Here is a 19581-nt window from a genome sequence, read left to right as displayed (position 1 = left end):
CAATTTAAACAAACAGCTTCGCAGAATTAACTTTAGTACAAAATTTTATTACGCAGAATATTGTAAACATATACATTTAAAATTAAATTCTGCCATTTTCATTAATTTCTTTGTTATACATTTGAAAAATGTTGACGCGTAATGATACACCGTATAACTTTTCTTGTGTCATCAGTTTCACTTGTCCCAGACTATATCATTAAGTAAGTCAGAATAGAATTTATATCAACCAGAAATTCCATCTTCTGATAAGACGATGAATATTTATTTCAATTTTAAGTAGCCACTTCAAATGCAACGATATGAAGTTCTCGACAAAAAAAAATACAAACTCAATTATCGACCATTCTTTCAACTGAAATAATCAATTCTCAAAATTAACATTTTAACGAGGTAATCCTGAGAGGCATTCCATTTTACTTGAATCAGACAAATGTCAAACTGATTTTCAACCTTGACGGTGAGGGACTCTTTTGAATATGGTCTGGAATCATCGCGAAATTGGAATTTCACGCTCCGCCGGATAATGTTCTCCTCTGAGATCGAACCGATGATTTACAGCTGTGAGAGGCGGGAAATTTCGCAATAGTACAATCGAAGCTTCCATTTTCCACTCGGAAGATCCATAAATTCGATGGTAATCGATGAAGAGCTTCGGCAGGAAACTCGAGGAAAATAAATGACTGAATGGAATGCTGGGAAATATGCCAGAATCTCCATTTCACGACTCTTCAGAATTATTCTGATGAATGCGGAACATCGCTTTGTTCTTTCATTCGTCGTTAGAACATAATAAATTAGTCATCGGAACAATACCAAAACTTCAGAATTCTCTCAGTGAATAAGATTTATTAAAATAGGAACTAAGGAAAATAATTGCAAAAGTTCTGAATGGATTAAATTCGAAAAGAATGGTTATTGTTATTGATTTCAAAATAGTTCTTAATTCTAACTTAAATATTTTATAGATGTAAAAATATAAAATTGCTTGTTTTTTTTTTGTTTGTTTGTTTGTTTTTTTGTATTTGTAATACTCAGATTTATTTCACATAGATATAAGGGACTTAATAAATTATTTAATCACCTTTTAAAAGAAATTCTTGATACTGTGGAGAAAACTATTTATTTCCTAATAAAATGGTAATTTTAAATTTTTAGGCGAGATATTATAAAATGTAACCTAATACGTAAATGAAAAACGAATATTTGACTGTAAAAAACTAAAATTAAATTAAATAATCATCTATATGTAGCATTTTCTAGATCAAAATCATTTATAATTTATTAATAATAAATTATAAACATTAAAACAATAAAAAATATTTTCGAAATGCAAATAGAAGTTTATAAAAGATTTATTAATAACAACCATGCAAAATGTATCACCAAAAATGAGACATGATTTCACCTAAGTCAAAGAAGATGGAAAAATTTTTTGATGGTTATTATATCAAAATGTGGATTAAATTAAAGACTCATAACATCATTACACTGAAGAATAATCAAAACGCTATAATGCTATTTTTTAGATCAGTCGTGCTTGTACCTGATATCATAATAGAAATTCTTACAGTAATAACCAAAGATAAATCAAGTAGAAACGTGACTTTTTAATAGAGGCAGACGATTTTAATATTTGTTGCTATAAAGATCATGATAAGTTGTTTAAAGTTTCAATAATCGTCTGGTGCCTTTTTATTCTTTATTTGCTCGTTCAATGAGCTACATTTGCTACGCTGAATTTTTAATTTTGCTATTTTGATATTATTCATGTTTAGAAAAATGGAAATTCGGTAAATTTTCGGCTATTCAGAGAATAATACATTTTCAAATCGTAATTATCAATTAATCTAGGAAGTCATTTGAAAATGAATTTCAAAAAACAAATTGCAAAGTTTTATAATATTTGTAATGAATTATTAAGTATAAATAAAAGAAATAATTATAAAAAATAAAATTTTTACACACACGTACGTACGTTCATATTAATATATTGAAGAAGTGAAGATATTATTTTTTTTATCAAAATATATCATTCAAAGCAAAATCGTTAGAATTTGAGTCAAAGAGAAAGGAATTAATATAAAGAAACGAAGCCTCAATCAAAAGAAAGAAAATTTGCAAACATTCTTTAACAATAAAAAATTTGCTATAACTATGAAAAAAATTCAAATTTATTTAGAATGTTCTTATAAATACCAAAAGTTTTGAAATTTTGTTTGTGACCTTCAAATGTTTGAAAAATAAATTATTTTCTATCTTTAGTGACTTAATATAAAAACACGTTATAAAAGATTTGGCCATTATTAAAGAAAATTATAGGAAAATAGATTTTCTTTGAACGAGATATTTACTTGAAAATATAGAATGCTCTTCTGTTAAAGCACCTGAAATAAAAATTCTTTTGATAAAGGAAGCACATGTCTAAAACACCCTGACAACTGATTGCTAATTTTTTTTCGAAAAAAGAAACAAGTGGTAACGTGTCTTTCTTAGGAATTTTATGTCAATCTTGTTCTTAAAATAGCCTGTGGGAACTCGAAAGGAAAATGAAAGCTTTTATCTTTTCTACACATTTTCTTTTTCTCCATTCAAGTGCTTCAATGTCACAAATAAAGCCATAAAAACTCGAAAAGACATCAGCGATTAAAGATAGTAAAAAGAGCAATATTTTTGAGAGATAAAAAAAGTATCAAAAAGATCGAAAGAAAACAATTTTGCTTTATTTTCCTTCTTTTTCACTTTCTGAAGATGAAGAAAAGTTATCCTTCATCAATCATTTTGGAAGTGTTCTTTCTTGGAAGGCTGTGTATCAAGATGTTCCTGTTCTGTTCTGAAGACTCAAAAGGAAACGTTTGTAAATAGAGCAATATTCGCAGAAGTTTAAACCAGAAAAGTAAAAGTGAGCGGACTTGGATTTATCAGTACCAGAACAACATATTATTTTGTATTAAATTACTAAATATTTCTATTAACTGAATTTGACAAATGATGCTATTTATTTCTAAGAATGAAACAGGGGGAACTTCTTATTCAAATAAATTGTGTGAAAAATGGCTGTGTTTTTTTTTCTAGATTAAAAACAACAAAGTCCATTTCGGATTTTTATGTACTATAACCTAGATTTAATAATTTTTCCTTTGCCAAGATTTCTAGTTTCTATTTTTATTATTTAAGAAATTTCTCAGCGATGCCAATTGGTATAATAGGTAATGGCATCTAACTTAAAGTTAAATTTAAATTTGCTTATTATTGTTTATTAAGTCGTTAAAATTAAAAATATTCACATTTTAAATAGAATACATTTTGAAAGAAATCAAAAATTTAAAGGAGATTTTTAATTAATTAAAAATTAATCGAAATTATAAAATATTTCCGCAATAAGTTTGGAACATTGTTATAGCGAAATATTTACTTTTTATCTAGACTTATAATTCAGAAAATCAGCTTTTAATGACATCAGTTTCATTTTCCTTAAGTATTTTCTTTAATTTTAATAAATTTTTTTCAAAAATTAGATTTAGACACAATTTGTAACAACTGTTTTTATTTTCAAGCATTGTAATTTTATTTCAAGCATTATAATTACCAAATAACTGATTGACTTCGCTTCCGCACATTGCATATTTGCGGAATAAAGGTCTGAAGTCATTAAAGATTCTGAGGGTTTTATCCAATACTTCTTGGGATGCTGATCGGATGCGCTTACTAAGAGTCTGCCGCGGTATCATTCGATCAACAATTGATTATGGATCTTTTATTTATAGCTCTTCTAGACAATCTTACCTTAAACTTCTGGGCGTTGTTCACCATCAAGCAGTCCGATTATGCATTAGAGCATTCAGGACATCACCAGTAGCTTATATGCTGAAGCGTTTGAACCCCCTTTGTCTAATAGGATAATGAAGCTATCATTGTTTCATTTCTATCGTATTTTATCCAATAAACACCACCCTTTTCATGAAAAAATCTGTAATGATGTTAACGATCGTTTTAATTCGTGGAAATCCTATACACCTCATTTGGGATTACGTATACAAAGAATATTACCAAATGATTTTATCGACATACAAATATATACGGATGATAGCCCGAATCCTGCTCCATGGATAGAAAACAAATTACATTATGAAGACCCTTTTAAAGAATTTAGAAAATCAGTCACTGATAGCTTTGTTTTTATTTCACTTTTGAAACATTATCGTGAATTTTATTGTTCCTATGAACCCATTTTTACGGACGGTTCCAAGTCAACTTATCATGTGGGTTGCGCGTTTGTTCATGGTCATCGCATTATAAGTTATAAACTTCATCTTATTATACTTCTGTTTTTACCTCGGAATTAACTGCTATTTACTTAGCCCTCAAATATATTGATGAACATCAGATCCATAAGTCCATTATTTACACGGATTCTCTGAGTGTTCTGCAGGCTCTAGACTCTTCATCCCTTGATCACCAACTTTTACAAGAAGTGAAGAAGATATACCATCTTCAATGTTTGAAAAATGTTAGAATTTTCTTTTCTTGGATCCCCTTGCACGTGGGTATTGCTAGGAATGAAATGGCAGATATAGCAGCCAAGACAGCTAGCGTAATTCTGCCTCAGCGTCTTTCTTATGAAGATATGCGTACAGTTATTATTCGTTGGTGCTATCACCAATGGCAAAATCAATGGGACATGGAAACTAATAACAAGCTTCATTTTATTAAGCCACAATTAGCAAACTGGTTTTCTAAACTAAACAGACGCGATGATGCAATTTTGTTCCGACTACGCATTGGTCACACTCGCTTGAAACATAGTGTTACGAAATTTCCGGGGTTCGTTTGGATAGTGGGAGATATATGGTGTGGAGAACGCTCAATCAGCAGGCGGCAGTAGAAAAAAAAATAACGACGCTTATTTACTCGAAGATACACAGGACAGCACAAAGACGACAACTATATACAGCACAGAAGACGATTATCTTCAGCCGAGACGTGCAGCATACAACAAGACTCTACTGCAGACAGTAGCGCACAGCTTAGTTCAGCACTAGCTTGAATCCGTCGCTGCTCTGCTAATCCCTGGAAGACCAGTTCTTCACCGTCGATTCCGACTACTCTTCTCTGTCGATTCTGACTACTCTTCACCGTCGATCCCGACTACTCACCTCTGTCGCTTCCGACTACTCTTCACCGTCGATCCCGCCTACTCTTGTCTGTCGCTTCCGACTACGACTCTCCTGGCAGCTGCGGCTGCTTCTTTTTATAGGTCTCAGGAGGCGGGGCTAGGAACCTCTCGACCAATCAGGAACGTTCGAGGCGTAACTCGGTTCCTATTGGACGGATCGGGAAAATTCTATTTTGGCACCAAATTCGGGTATAATCTATTTTGGCACCAAAGTCGCCAAATTCCTCGCCAAGTCGCCAAATGATCGTCAAGTTTGTCGCAAGCTCCGGGACCTCCTATGGAACCAACTATGCTGCGAAGCCGCATCACAGATTCGTAACAATAAATTTTTACTTTTTGCCGAGGATCCTCCAGTAGTGATAATTTAACAGTTCGTCACATTTTAATAGAATGCGCAAATTTCACTGATCTTATTTGTAAGCACTTTAATTCCAACAATTTTACCTTAAACTTTTTATTAGGTGAGACACATCAACCAAACTTATTCTTGTATATTAAAGATCTGGGAATCATCCATGAAATTCAACTTCCAATTTTAATATTTTCCTTCCTTTTCAACTTTTGACTAGTTTGAACACAGTCAATTACACTTTCTGCAACGTCAAACTACTCTTTATCTTACAGGGCACATTTTAACAAAAAAGCTGAAAATCGAATTTTGATCAAATTCCAGTTATTTGATAAATTTCCCCCTGCCTCCATGGGTCTTATAGAAAAAATTTTTAATATATCTATGGTGGCTCTAAAAACGAAATAGATAGCCGCTTGAAATTTCATTTGTAGTTCGTAAATCAAGACCGTAGATTTGTTTCTAATTCTGGACAAAATTAGATAAAAGAATAAGTATGTCAGTTTGAATGCCCTTCGTGGTATGTGTATCAAAACTCTAAATTTTATTAATGTTGAAGAGGAAAAATAAAAGGGTGATAGTGGAAAGTAGGGTAACTCCGCGGAGTAGCTAATTCCACACACAGACTTTTCAATGTAAAAAACAGGGAAAATGCTCGTGGACAACCTACATACATAAAATGTGTTAGAAGGCACATGGTGAAAAATATACATATTAAAATTTATAGTTGTATATAATTTCTCATTTCATTAGAGAATTAGAGCATGTTGAAAGAAACCAAAGTTTTCCTTTCAATTTTGAGCCTAGAGATTTTAAGGTAGAATTCTTTTTCAAAGCAATAAAAACAACTTGCATCTACAAATATTGTCAGACCTGGTGTTTTCCATTTATACAAATAATTTTTTAGTCAATTTATTCATTTTTAATTGAAATAAGGCCTATTTAAAGAATAGGTTCTGAGTGAGGTAATTCTGAACAGCATGGAAATTGGTAAGCCATATTATACTGTATTTAAAAAAATTAAAAAAAAACTACTTTACCTAATGAGTGGTTTGTAATTTTTATACATGCCTCGAAATTATATGCGATATATTTAAAAAGGTTTTTCCATAAGGGATCGATATCATGAAAAGAATCCCAAACCGACAATCTTAAACCATGTCTTTGGTTTAACGAAGCAAGAAGTAAACAACGACTTCAAAAATTTACAAGAAGATTTTAAAAAGTATAAATTAATCAAAATATAGAATTAGTTTAGTGGAAACCGAATCACGACGATGCAGAAGCCTGCTCAGTATATTACCAACCGTAGGGGAGTAATAAATTGTATTTTTGGTTGTTTGAATTGAAAACTGGTTATTTTGTAAAAAATAAACTGGTTGGACAAACAAGAATTGCTCTCACTTCGCACTTAATAGTTGTCCTAAGAGAACATTAAAAGTTGCTTAATGAAAAATTAATACTAAATTTACTATTGCAAAAATCCCGTAGGTGCACGGAATTCTCTCACTTTTCCCAAATTCGTATCTTTTGTGAAATGGAACCTAACTTCGAATTTCAATTAAAAACTTAAAAACTTTTGGTATTTATAAATTAAAAACTTTTGGTGAAAATGTAATGTCGAAAATTTCTTTTGTAAATTATCTATTAAGTCTATATGTTTATATAAAGATGAATGACTGTTTGCTTGTTCTTTTATATAAATCTACCATTTTCTTCAAATTTTGATATAATTTGGCACTCTTGCAATTCAAGAATGGACAATATAAACTCCTTAAAGTTAACTAAAATCGCAAAATAAATACAAATTAATCATATTTTTCACTTCTAACGTCCAATAACATTATTTGACAATAATCATTTTTATACTAACTTAAACAAAACCTCCTTTTTAATTATAATAATTTCATTTTAAAACATTGTTTGTCTAATTTTAATTTTAAAAAATTTATTTAATTTTACATATTATGAATAACAGTGTTTTTATTGCTATGGTGAAATCAAAATTAATTCCTCCCATCGTATGTCTTTGTTAATCGGAATAAAACATCAAATCAACCTTTAAAATTAGAATGAAAATTGCTTTCGTTGGATATTAACACTGATGTGGAATTTCCTGTTTTGTTTCATAGTATATAAACTTTTTAATTTGAACATCCCGCCGAGGGGCACCTCAGAAATGAGGAGGAAATTCTTCTAGTATGGTGGTTGATTCTCACTACCCGGTGGGTACAGCAATGGTTGGGGTCTTCTACCTCCTATTAATGATGGGACGTACTTCCTATGGCAAGGGTTGTACCGTGGTCAGTGATGGCCCTTGAGACTCAACCACAGTTCCCACCAATGTTGCTGTCGCGGCGGTCCAGTCTATCAGATAAATACGTGTCCTTAGTGGAGAGTCGGAGCAGCTTGTTATGATGTTTAATTTGCACACATAATAATTTACAATATATTGATTCCTTTAAATATTTTTTAGTTTTATGAAGTAACAAGATGAAATTTAAAATAAATGCCACCCATACTAATAGTTTTCATATGAGAAAGTCAGTTTCTCGGCGAGAAGTTAGTCGCCAAAGGCCGCTATTAAAACTAATGGTGAAATACCACCACCATTTTTTTTCTCTCTTTCTGCATTCGATACAGAATTCATACTGATAGTAAATCTTTGTCCTAAAGTTAAAATATGATAACATTTTTAAAACCCGCTTTCTCATATCAATATATTTGGAGCACAAATTTTAGCAGCCATAATTACTAAGTTTGAAAAAAACTAAACTGTTTTACATGCTATATGGTTTGCATAGAAAGAAAATTATTTGCCTCCAACATCAATTCCGAATAAAATTGTTTTTAAGCAACAATTCTATCACTAAGTAAAATTTCAGAAAATTTTCGCTCTTGAAATTATTTTGTTCTTTTTTTACTTTCTAGTTGAAATTAAATATATTTTCATACTGTTTGAGGAGAAAAAATAATATTTTTACCTGATGTCTGAACTAATATTTTTTTTCTGCTAAAAACATTCCAGATAGTAAAAGGAAGGCAGTTTTACAAATGGCGAAAGTCATTCCTTTTATTAATGGCATTTTTTCTGGTGAAAAATAAAAATATAATAAATGATATAACTTATATTCGTTTTTTCCTTTCTGTGTAAAATGTGTGTTATATTGAACGTCTATCTCGAGAAAAATATATTATCTTTTCAAGGATAAAATTCTAAAAAAAATTCATCACAGATAATAAGTTAAAAGAAGTGTTGATTTAGAACTTCAACTCACGACTTATATGGAACAAAAAAAAAATCCGATGAAATAGCGAAAAAAAAACAATCTATCCTCAAAATTCGAAGATTTTTAATCTGCTATTCTTCCTGTGCCCTTTTCATTGAGCAACAAAACTGTAATCTTTGTATTGCTGCAAGTCGGTAATACTATTTTCCTTGAATAATTAATAAGGAAAAGAAATTTAAAGAAAATCTCAATTGATGCTGAATAGATATCAGGTCAATGCGCCGCGGTCTTGGTAATAAGCTTGGCTACCATATGGGAACTTGGCGATGAACTTGACAATTTTGAAACCAAATTTCTAGAAAATACAAAAGTCTATCAGGAACCGAGATCCGAAGATCCTTCTCAAAAATTTCATACCCTATCAAGGAATCTACATAAAGGCGACAGAACTAAAGCAATTCAGCTTAATGATTTTTCTCTTTGAAGTATGCTGTTCTATGTGATTATTTATATCGATTTACTGTTTGCCTATATGCTGCTGATTTTCGCTATGCTGTCTCGTGCATACATTGGCTGTGTTTTGTTACACATGCTTCTTATGGAATAAAACATCATTATCAGTTAACATATGCTATAAAATTTACGATTTCTAATTTTTCTTCAGATGCATCATCACCCCCCAAAAGAACTGTATTAACGTCTATTTTTCTGGATATTTTTTTATATTTTTCTCTTTAATAATTACTATGCACTATATTAATAATATACGAGATATTAATATATTGAACAAACATAAAAATAAATAAGCATCCTTAAAACCCTTTAATTCAAATCCATAAATTAGAATATAAGTTTTCATAATTGTAATTATTATGTTTAAAAAAAGGAATATTTGCAACGAATTTAATCCCTTTACGAAATCATATCTCTTGAATAAGTCATCAATTTCTAGAAAAACTTTCTGACTTGACATTTTAACGATACCGAAAATCAACATTCGTCTGCGCCGAAAACACTTTCATTTTCTTCAGCTGATTAAAATGGAACTTTTCTCCGTGGTATTTGAAAAGGCAAATTACAAGTTTGCTGGCAGCCGCCAGGATTTCCATTTCATTCCAATCGAAAATTAATTTTATGCAAACTGGTTCGATTCTTCTTTATGAAAACCGGCACTCTGGAAATCAATCAGTTAATTCTTAATTCTCGATAAAATTATTGGATTAAAATTATCTCGATCGATTTATTGTTAAATAACTCTTTTTCTTTAGAAGAATACTTCATCTTTATACAGTTTCCATTCTAATCGTGACCCAATAACTAACTTCTAAAATATTCTAACGTCAAAAATATTTTATTAAATATAATGGATATGCTTATGAGATATAAATAAAAATTTAGGCCTCCTAATTTTTTCAGCATTTTTCAAGCAACTTACATACTCTTTTTTCCAATAGAGAGTATAAGCCTATCTCTAACAGTTTAGAAATTAACTATTAGTCCACAATTAGAGTGCACATTCTGTATTAGCAATAAAATCCTAGATCCAAAGTTGTTTTTTTTTTTTGCTTTTTGTTTTTTTGTTTTTAGTTTCCCAAACAGGGTGGGGAGTTAATTCCTTTATCATTGTTTCGTTTTTATTCATGAAAAACAAAATTCTAATGACAGAAAATAGTATACATTTTTCTGTTCTGACGTTCATCAAATTCATCAAAAATTTTCCCATTGGCTACTGCAACAAAATAAATTTCAGCATAACGTTTCGTCTGAGTGCATTCAAACGGTTATCACAAAATGACTCAAACATTATATCGATAAAAAAAATTATTTGAAATTTTAATTCACTTAGATTTTTAACTTTAACATAATTTACAAAAATCACTACTAAATCAAGTTTATTCAAAAAGTTTATTTTATGATGCTATTAATACTTAAAAAGATGTTTGTTTTTGTTTCCAATTGAAATCTTTATATATTGATTTATATATATAACTGAATAAAATACTATGAAAATATTGATTTAGCTTACTTTACAAAGTATAATGCATACTTTACAAAGTATAATGCAAAGTATTATGCAAAGATCTTCATAAAAGTGTCGACCTCATAAAAAAGTTGAGTGAACATTTTTTCTTTGAAAAAGATAGAAAACTGAAATAAATCCAATATTCTCTTATTAAAATACTTCAGATAAAAAATACCTTCAAGCTTAGCTTATACCTTCAAGCTTAGCTTATACCTTCAAGCTAAGCTTATTTTTATTACACTGGTTTGATATAAATTAAATAAAAAAAACTGATACCTTACTTTATCGATAAAAAAAGAGATGCTAACATATTTTTCCTAGGAATTTTATATCAACTATCTTCTTTAAAAAAACAACCAATAAAAATTCATAAAATGAAATGTGTTATCTCCCCCCCCTCGCTCTTTCCTTGACTCAAATGTTTCAGTACATCAAAGAAATCTATAAAGACTTGAAAAGACATTAGCGATTAAAGAAGTAAAGAGACAATATTTTATAACGATGAAATGGTATCATAATGGTAGGAAGAAAGCAGATGACCTCCCCTCCCTTTCACTCACATTTTTTAAAGAAAATAAAAAAAAAAAGTTGCCCTTCATCAATCATTTTTGAAGTGTTCTCTTTCGTGGAAGACTGAGTTTCAAGATGTTCCGATTTTGATCGAAGGAATTAAAGGAAATGTTTGTAGATGGAGCAACATTTGCGGAAGTTTCCCAAGAAAAAGATAAGTGGCAAGACATAAGATATCCCTTATTTTAAGAGTAGCAGAAGTTTTAACTAAAATGATAAAAGATTCTCTTAATTCAATGAATCTGATAAATGATGTTAGTTGTTTCTAATAATGAAACTGAAGAATATGAATGGCTTTTAAAGCTCATGAGAGTCTATCATGTTCCATCATCATTTTTGATAATAAAATTATTTGCAAATGAATTCCAAGTATGCATTTAAAATAACTGAATAAAGCAATTATCGGTTTCTCAGCCTCAATTATTGATCCTATTTTCCAGTTTTTATTGCATATAAAAACTCGTGGTATCTGAATAAATTATAAATTTCCACCTGTTCTATAACTATACCATCCACCCCACAATTCTGAGAGAAATCTCAAAACCACTACATCATGGTACGCTCATCGAGGGGAGGGATCTATACAGAATGGCACAACCTATACATCATTTTCGGCAATTTTTATTTCATATGAAAGCTAATAACACCTGGATACATCCGCAATGATCGCCTGCCTTTTTCTGGTATCCATTTTCTAGAGCTACAATAAATCATAACTTTGATACAGGCCTCGTCGTTAACAATTGAGCCAATTTTACCAATTAATTTCACCGTTTAAAAAGAATTGTTAAGCAATCGGAATATTTGATGTTTATGATGTAAGTATAAATTACAATAGTCCTTTTGTTGTGGTAAAAGGCATTTTTTGTTCCAGAGAATAGTTCAAAATTGGTTGAAATTGCAAATTAATCCTATTTATATACTAGTAATGCAGGTGGTCCCCAAAAAAGTTGGAAACCGAAAAAAGGTATCCAATTACGTTGAAAACAGAGATTTCTAACCATTTGGGAGATGAAAATTTTTTTACTTTTTTTTCGTTGATTATATTTTTCTCCTTGTAAAACTGGTATTATTTTTTCTTAAGTGTATTAAAAAAAATTTATGTTAATCATATCATATTTTTTCTGAAGCAAAACCAAACCGGAATTTGTCTTCTAAAACAGAAATTGGTTTTAAAATTGTCATATTTTGCTATTTTTCTGTGTTTATTTTTTTATTTTCTGCTTTCTCATGTTATTTAGTAAAAGACATTTATTGTACGAATTGTGAAAAATTTGAATGCATGGAACATATACAGCAACTACATGATCTTATTGAAAAACTAGAAAAAAATGTTTAAAATAGCTAAGTGGAAAAAAAAACTGACTTATCACTACAACGATAAATTGCAAAACTATTACGTCATTATAATTTATGAAACCAAACTCAACATGCATACAAAATGCTATTTTTATAATGTTTCTTCACTGTTGCGTTACCAATGCTCAAAAGGTGATGATAGTTGGTGCTGTATCAAAATGCAAAGGTTTCGGCATGTCATTAGATGACAATAAGGTAAGACTCCTCTCCCCTTACAACATATAAATGAGCATAGAAAGACCTGTTTTTAAGAAATTGGGCGATAAATAATTATTGTGTAAAAGTTCGCAAAGAAAAACCCAGATTACAAATGAATATTTCACCGACACGTTATAAAACCCGAAATAGGAGTCTGCAGAGCTAAAGTCAATGCATCTAGGATAATTTAAATCTGAGCTTTAATTTAAACAGATTTATAAATTTATATTAGCAGCTTTAAATAATTAAAATTGAAAATTAGAGGTTAATTATATTGAGATTAATTAATTTGATAATCAGTTTTTAAATTAATTAATTCTTTAGATAAATAAATGAATAACGAAAATTAAGATAAATAATTTTCGCCAATAATTTCGGAAATATTTATCGCACAAAAAATATTTTTACATCAGTTTTAAGGACAAAAATTTTTCTTTTTAATTATATTAATTTCATAAGGTACAACACTTTTTCTCTAACCAAAAAACCCTCCAAATTTATTTTAAACGTAATATATAACTTTTGATTTTAAAAAAGTTATAGTTTCTTTAAATACTTCATTTACGTAGAGTTTTTTTCCTCTTTTCTTTTTCTAATTGGGATAAGAAAACTTTAAACATTCTTTGGGCATTAATTCCCAAACAAAAATTTTATTTCCCAGTATGAACACATTTTACAATGCACATAAAATAATCCAATGACATTCGTTTGATTGAGAACGATAAATTACATTTTTAATCCCCCCCAAATTTTCAAATGAACCTAATTAGTTAATTCAATTTTGTTGAAACTTTTTTCTATCGAATGAGGAAACACACGGCGCCCAAGAACGGATTTATTTAGTTTACAAAAGAATCCCAACCAATTAATGATTTTTCTTAAACTTCTAAGATTATTTATTTTAAAAATGTCAAAAAGTAAACGAAAAGCATTTAATTTTTCTCCACAATGCATTAAAAGCAATCACAGCACAAACGAACTCAAGTAAAAAATAAAACAAAACCACGTTAAATTGCATATAATTCAATGAGCTGAGAAACAAAAGAAAGAAACCCCTTAAGAGAATTGATTCATTTAAGTTAAAGAAAGGACTTCATCAGTTTTCCTAAAACTTTTGAAAATATTTATTTTATAAATGCCTAAAAGAACAAAATAGATTCTTAATTCCGTATATGTCGCCATAAAACATTAAAAGAAGAAATCACGAGACAAGAAGATTGAAGAGCAAACACCTTAAGCCCTTAAATTGGATAATTCAAAGTTGTGACTCGGAACTCTTCTTTTGTTTTAAAATCAGCTTATTTTTTGTACACCACAAGACAGAGAATTTCATAAAGCTATTTACAAATGGATGATAGAAATTGATCAGAGTATTTACAGATGAAGAACACTGAAATTTATCAAATGATCCGTACATCAAAGAGATGAATATCTAATGTAAAATTCCTTTTCTTAAAATAAACATGGCATAATTCCACTTAATTCAACGACTGGATTGCCAGATTCTAAGTTGGAATAAGATGGATGCAATGCTAACTTTAAAATGAAAAAGAAACAGGAAATATAAAACTTATTAGGAGTGGCAACATTTAATGAAGTGAAGAACAAGCGAATGAAACTTTTGACAAAATTAAATAGCTATTTTCAAATGACCGATTACAGTGATTGCAAAACGAAATAACAAGACTTGTAGAAAAGAATGAGCGCTGATTGTTGGATTTTTTACAAATTTTAAAATCAAGAGCCATTTAAAGAAAGAAACAACACGTGCGAAGCTCCATCGCTATTAACTTGCAAAACTGAATCGAATATTGACTGAAACATTTGATGATGATATAATAGAATCAGCCAAAAAAAAGTCAAATAAAGCTCTTTTATTGTAAGTAATTGGTTTTATTGTAAGTAATTCTATATTTGAAGAAGGAAGTTTTCCAGTGCATTTTAAGATACTTTGAAGTTTCATACTGAGACATCAAGGGTTTGCTATTCTAAGAATAAGGCTTTTTCACTTTTCACCAGAATTTCCTCAATTATTGGTGAAAGACAATTATTCAAAATCGAAAAAGTTTCCAAGACTGATCCGCAAATACAATAACAGCTTTCCATCGTACTTCTATGCGAATTACATTTATCATGTTGAACTCTACAAGATTTACACCATTGTTAGAATTCAAGAACAAATATTTTACTAGGCCTTTCACTTTGTTTATTTATGAAAAAAGAATCAGAGTCCAATGACGTTATGTTTCAGTTTCAACGTTTTTCCATTGAAATATATTTGGAAGAACTCTTTCATTGAGAACAGCTTGTGGGACTGTTAAGAACAAAGGACTTATCCACATTGTTCTTCAAAGCCGATGAGAAACAATACATGTCCAACAGGAAATAAAAAAATATTGTGTAGATTTACATTTTTGAAAAAAAAATTTATAACGATAGTGAGCATAAAATCAAATATAATTATTATGGAATTAGTATGAATTAAAAATACTAGATAAAGCAAAGTAATAGTGCTAGTAAAAAATATGAGGAGGGAAAAAAATTTAAATAATCGAAAGCCAGTATGCAATGCAAAATGATGCTTGCTAAGAGACTGTCTCCATTAGAAAGGTTTTTAACACAATAAACAGAACTTAAATATGACAATCAAAATAATATATCTTTAATTTCAGCAGCACCATGAATATATGAAATTATATCTAAATTATTTATCTAAAATCAAATCGAACCAATACTAAAACAGGTGAACCAGCTGGACGCCTGAAGTAATCAGTATTGAATATAAGTCAATAACATTGAGCGTAAATCAAATGATAATTTTATTATGTCAAAGAATAATAATAATATGTTACCGATATAATAATTACAAAAAATCATAAAATTATAGGCACTATATTTTAAATTTCTCTAATAGCTGTACATTTATGATACCCCTACCTTCACTACATTTAAGTAAAAATATTCTAACAAAGCTCTTGGCATCTCTTTTACTTGGCAACATCTTCTCCAAAGTAATGAATATCAAAAATTATGACAATGAAATATAAAATTGATTATGTGTTTTGCCATCATTATAGAATTATTATTAACATATATTTTAAATCCATAACTTTTTAATTTCAACTTATATCTCAACTTAAATGTCTCCTTTTTCTTTTTAATTTTATGAGGATAACTTTTTCATTGAACAACAGAAGGCGCAAATTCTTGATTAAAAAATACGGTCCCTAGAAATATGTTTCTATGATATATTTTTCGCAAGCATTTGACAAAAGGATCTTTCTTAAATAAATGCATCAATTTTCTCTTTCATTTTCATAATATGAAATAATAAAAAGTTAGAATTTCAATGCATGATTATTTTCTATGTCCATTTGATTTTTTTTACATTTCAATCGAATACATTATGCTCTGTTTAAAGAAAAATTTTAAATGCTTTTTTAAGTCATTTTTAAACTTATTGCTTTTAACCTTTGCTACGCAAAATAATTCATTTGTTTATTTCCTTCAAAGATTATTTATCTATACTTATAGTAAAGCTCAATGTGTGTGTGTGTGTGTGTGTGTGTGTGTGTGTGTGTGTGTGTGTGTGTGTGTGTGTGTGTGTGTGTGTGTGTGTGTGTGTGTGTTGGCGCTCTACAGGCCAGGTCATTTGACATACAGCTATCAAATTTGGTACATGTATACCTTAGAGGTCGGGAATGTGCACCTGGGGTCTCTTTTTTTTGAAATTTTAATTAGAATTTTAATTATTAATTAAAAACTAACTTTCCCGCCAAAAAAATCTTCCATTTTCCCCACCGCCAACTTTTCCGTAAAAAAAATCTTTCATTTTCCCCACCGCCAAATGAGTAAGGCTTAAATTTTTTTTTTCTCCCAACAGCAATGAGGCTAGGGTTAACATTTTTCGGCGGATTATTTCAAACGATTCTGTTCATTCTCTTAATGTTTTATGCATTTAAAATTAAACGTTGTTAATTAATGCATGTTTCAGATTCATTCTGAAGTACTTTTGAATTAAAATAACACAGAATAAAGGAAATTAAAAATGTATAATCTGCAAAGCGTTACTCCAACTGGCGTAGAAAAATTCCCGCATTTGCGTTACCGGAGCTGGCGAAGAAATTTCACGCATGCGCATTCTGATTGTTGCCATGACAACCGTTATCAACGGATGATTTAAATTATTTTTAGGTTAGTTGCATGCTTTTGTAAGTAAATTGTATTTATGTTAGTTATATATTTTTTGTATATGCTTATAGTTTTAAGTACATAGTTTTTTAAGTAGATTTTTTTAACCTGTTTTCAATTATTTAAATTATTTTTAGGTTCGTTGCATGCTTTTGCAATTAAATTGTATTTATGTTAGTTATATATATTTTTTGTATATGCTTATAGTTTTAAGTACATCGTTTATTAAGTAGATTTTTTTAACCTGTTTTCAATTATTTAAATTATTTTTAGGTTCGTTGCATGCTTTTGCAATTAAATTGTATTTATGTTAGTTATATATTTTTTTGTATATGCTTATAGTTTTAAGTACATTGTTTTTTAAGTAGTTTTTTAAACCTGTTATCGACCGATTATTTTAAACGATTCATTTTATTTTCTTAAAGTTTGATGCATTTAAAATGAAACATTGTTAATGAATCGATCTGTTCATGATGAATCTGAGAAAATTTTGTTCACAAATTCTTGAGATATTACATAACTTAAGAAAGATATTCTTTAGTGTCCATAAAGTTTAAACGCTCAGTGAATATGTTATCAGTAATCATATTATTAAAAAAAATGCTTTGTTTCAGTAAAAAATATTATTATATTAATTGCAGTTTAGTCATTTCCATTTTAATTTTAAGCATAAATTCTACCGGAACTAACAGAAAATTAGAGAGATACATATTATGTTATGGCTGAAGGACTTTATATTATTATGAGTGAATTACATGACTATCAAAATTTGAAGCTTTAAACTATTTGGTGAAGAAGCTATTAAAGTAGGAATTACATAAAATATTTAATTATTAAAATTTTAACGAGCATTAAGATTGGCGAACCGGCTGGTCGCCAAAGGCGGCTAGTTAAAAAATAAGTTATGCTTCCAGAATACAAACATTCAATTATCGTTTGCTCTTAATAATAATAATAAAAGAAAGCAAAAAATTAAGTGCAAAACATAAATAAATTTCAAAAACACTAAGGAGGAAACTATCGTTTGTTCTTAATAAACGAATTCAGAAAGAAAAAAAAAATGTTGCTGAAAAGTTTTGCATTCGAGCCTTTAAACATATCTTATATTTCACAGAAACATTAAATAGGTTCATTAATCTAATTTTCGATTTTTCGCCTTGTGTTGAAAAACAAACAAAATAATAATGGCTGTAAAAATATGTTCTGTTTATTCTCAAGATTAAAGAAAACTTTCATTTAAACATAAACAACTTTCGAAAATTCTTTACTACTCCTGGCTGTTCCACTACTGTTTCATGAGACGCCCACATAAAACATAGCTAGAGGGGAAACATTTAATATTCATGAAAATGTGAAAGTTTATACATCTCTTTTAGTTCTGGACGGTGAGAAAAAATGTGAGTTTGTATTTATATTATTTCATTTTATTTTATCGAACTTTAAAGTTCGATAAAATAAAGTTTCGATAAAATCGCAAAATGAATTTGATCTTCAAAATACTTTTTATTGATGTTTTTGAACTTTATTTTTAGTGATCTTTTGATACAGTTAAAATAGTATACAGCGAAACAAAAAAATTCAAAAATTCATTATGTGAGTATAAATTTTATGTTTTATGAAAGTAGAATTTTTTTTGCATTCAGTTTTTTTTATATGTAAATCAAGTTTTCTACTTTACTTTATTTGACAACAATGCATCAAAGTGATAAAAATATGAATAAAATTTTTATTTTGTATCGCAGAAAAGGAAGTTATTTAAAAAGTTTATTTCATTTTTATTTGATACTGTTTTTCAGATATTATTGAATTGAAGATGCACGCCTTTAATGAGACGTTTGCTTTAATTTTATACACGATAAATAACTAGTGAAATGAAAATATTGAATAATATTTTTAGTTCTTTTTTTCAGTAGAAATGAAAAGGCTTGCAATGTTTGCGCCTTCTAGCTTTATTGCTTTATCTAATAAATAATTAATAATGTCTGTATTGATCTATAAAGAAAAATGATTTGTATATATATTTATATCAATGATATTTTCATAATTTCAAAGAATAAAATAAATTTTTAAATGAATTGTGTATTAAAAGTTTTTCAAGAGCGAAACATCTCCTTTGAATATAGCTAAAACGCTTTAGAAAGGTTGTTTAAATGTAGTCATTTCATTTTCGACATAGAGTTTACTTTTCTCATTCTGAACGGCAACGGTAATCTCATATAATTATAAAAGATTTTACACTTTGCAGGCATGCAAATTATATTAAAGGTTTCTAACGAAACTACTACGTTAATGTCCAGAACCTCTGGGAATTTGACACCACCTCCAAATAATGTTTCATTCGTAGAAACAACAAAATAACAGTTTATTAATGTGTTTTATATCTGAAAATAATGTCTTTCATAGGTACCGTATCTCCTAATAATGTTTTATTTGCAGGTATATTTGTTATCCCTGTGTATAATCCTTTCCTTAAACATTTTGATTA

Source organism: Argiope bruennichi, chromosome 9 (genome assembly GCF_947563725.1).
Source record: "Argiope bruennichi chromosome 9, qqArgBrue1.1, whole genome shotgun sequence".
Lineage (NCBI taxonomy): Eukaryota > Metazoa > Arthropoda > Arachnida > Araneae > Araneidae > Argiope > Argiope bruennichi.
This window is presented reverse-complemented; position numbering follows the sequence as displayed.